This window comes from Euprymna scolopes, chromosome 15 (assembly GCF_053919585.1).
Source record: "Euprymna scolopes isolate OS-2025 chromosome 15, ASM5391958v1, whole genome shotgun sequence".
Taxonomy (NCBI): Eukaryota; Metazoa; Mollusca; class Cephalopoda; order Sepiida; family Sepiolidae; genus Euprymna; species Euprymna scolopes.
In genome coordinates this window covers 91,449,218-91,451,981 of record NC_136496.1, presented here as the reverse complement: position 1 = coordinate 91,451,981, position 2,764 = coordinate 91,449,218, and the positions used below count along the sequence as shown (strand labels likewise).

At 31.2% G+C, this 2,764-nt stretch overlaps 1 protein-coding gene across 1 annotated transcript in view; it reads left to right on the top strand.

Moving 5' to 3' along the window:
- Positions 1–453: 453 nt before the first annotated feature.
- The window catches only part of LOC145293984 (uncharacterized), a 128,842-nt gene continuing 126,531 nt past the window's right edge, over positions 454–2,764 (top strand). The window contains exon 1 of the mRNA XM_080140876.1: positions 454–972. The gene's annotated coding sequence lies outside the window, so the exon portion shown is untranslated. The remainder of the gene's footprint in view (positions 973–2,764) is intronic.

Here is a 2,764-nt window from a genome sequence, read left to right as displayed (position 1 = left end):
TTCTTAACAACTGCATATGCACATCTTGCGAAAACATTGTTCTATTATACTGCATTTGCGCAAACTTGAGATGTTCGTCGCAACTTTCATAAAGCTTGCCGACGCTGCTATTACTACTATTTCCATCAACATCACAACGAAACTATTACTACTACTACTACTACTACTACTAAAGAAAGAAGGTTCGCCTCATTACTATTACTGTTACTATTCGCCCACTAATACTACTATTGTTACTATTACTACTACTACTGCTATCATTCAATTGATTGTACCAAGATCAACGACAATACTCAAGTATAAGTTTTATTCTGTTTAAACTGGCAGGGTGCGGAAGGTAAAATAAGAGAAAAAAAAAAGAAGAAGAAAAGAAGGAGAACTACAAAGGAAAAAGAAAGGGTGTGTGCGTGAGAGAGAGAGAGAGAGAGAGAGAGAGAGAGAGAGCGAATGTGTGAAGTTTTAAATTATTAGCTTCACTTACTTCACGTGTTTACTGTTTGTCACTTTATTAACCATAATTGGAAACGTCCAGGAATTTAAAAAAAAAACACAAAAAAAGAAAAACAATTTTTTTTTTTTACAAAACGCCTAAAGAAAAAAGAAAAGAAAAAAATTTAAAAACAACGACGCATAAAGCAAGAAATAAGAAGCAGAGTTAAAAAAAAAAAAATTTTAACTGTAAGCCTCAACATCCAACACTCGCAACAACAACAACAACAACTAAAAAAAGTTGAACGAATTAAAGATTAAATTTAAAAAAAAAAGAAAGAAAAAGGTTTCTCTCCTTTTTTGTTATCAACCAAACAAAATATATCTATATCTCTATATATCTATATCTATAACAACAATAAAAATCAACAAGTCAGAATCGCTTTCAGATGAACGTGTTTTTGATTCCTCCTGCACTCATCGATTTCAATTCTTCATCTTCGTCCGTCTTTTATCAGCGTCCGGGAGATGAATGGATCTATGGTAAGCATATATATATGTATATATATTTTTCAGGGCAACAAACAGCTGCTTTCATTTTTAATTCTTTCTGCTAAAAATGGATCATTTTCATGTTCAGCTGAGTGAGTGCTCCCCCCCCCCCTTTGCCCCACCTTCCTTTTTTTTTTTCTCGTCATCAACGTTTTGGGATTATTCGTCGATTCACAAAATTAAATAAATAAATAAAACTTTTTGTTTATTTTCTTTCTTTTTTCTAATTTACTTGATCCAGACCTTTTTGAAGATAGCGTCTGCGTCTCTCATCTCTGTTCTTTCCAACTTTTTGCGAACTATTTATTTCATTTTATTTATTTGATTATTTACTTATTTATTTACGCTTAAAAACATTATGATTTGGCCCAAACTGTGTTATGGTATTTCTGCAGAATACGGGCCGTGCTAAAATAATAACGCTATTATTTAGAAACCCATTTTTAACATCGAGAGAGGGGGGGGGGCGTTTTGTAATTTTCATAGAATAATTTAATAAACAAAAGATACGGTAAAAATTAAATGTAATTCGATATACATACAGTTAAATTGAGGACTGTTTTTTTTTGTTGTTGTTTTTTGTTTGTTTTTTTTTTGTGGAAAGCAATCATTTATTTAGTCGCCTGATGAGGACTTCTATTTTTAACCGACTATTTGTCCGAAACATTAACATGTCCAGTGTCACGACCATGTAAATCTATTTATATTGATTAAAATATATTTTACTTTTCTTTTATTGAGCACTCTTAATAACTTCGTTAAATTCGTTAGTTATCACTCTCGAATACCTTTAACCTGGTGTGTATATATATATATATATATATATATATATATATATATATATATATATATATATATATATATATATAGGACGGTCCGTATTCTTCACAAGTATCAACATTACTGTTGGTGACATGAATTATTTTTAAAGAGAGATACAATTGGAAAATTGGTCAAAAGCAATGCATTCGTGACCTATTTGCGTTAAAATAGTAATATTTACTAGAAAATGTAAGCATGTTAAATTACCGTAAATATTGATTGTGAGTAAAGTTGGGTCAGCCATGTTGTTATTTACTCACAAGCAATGTTTACGGTAACTTAACGTGATTTTATTTTTCTATCAAATATTAATGTTTTAACGCAAGTAGGTTACAAACTCTGTAAAGAAAACCTAAATAAATTGGTGTTGACTAATTCAATTCTCCGAGAGTATTTCGAGCATTTAACAGAGAAGCCAACAAACGGGGGGGGGGGGGGGGAATGGGTCAAAAACTCAAATTTATAACAAATAAATATTGGTATTTTTTACGACCTAACCCAACGTAGTATAACCCCCCCAACCTCCCCGTGTTAAGAATGGCTTTCGAAGTTGGGATGTTTATTCTAAAAGCCGTTCTTAACATGGAGGGGGTTGGGCTGTTTATACTATGCTGGGTTAGGTTGTAAAATAATACCTAAGTATTACCAAAGGCAAGATAAGCTACTACCTACGTTTATTTTTGTGTGTTTTAACGTTTTTAGCGCTTTTTTTTTTTTTTACGTTTGTTGCTTCTCTGCTAAATTATCTGCATTTCTTTTAAAAGAATTTGATATCACCAAAAGTAACGTTCACCAACCCAAACATTTTTTTTTAAATGGTTTAAAATTTGGTCTAAAATTCCACTAAATTCACTTAATGAAAACTGAAATATAAAAAAAGAAAATGGCAATAAATGGTTAAGATGGCTGTCATTGAAATACCATCGTGCTAGCAAGCTTAGTTCTAATTTTATAACAATTT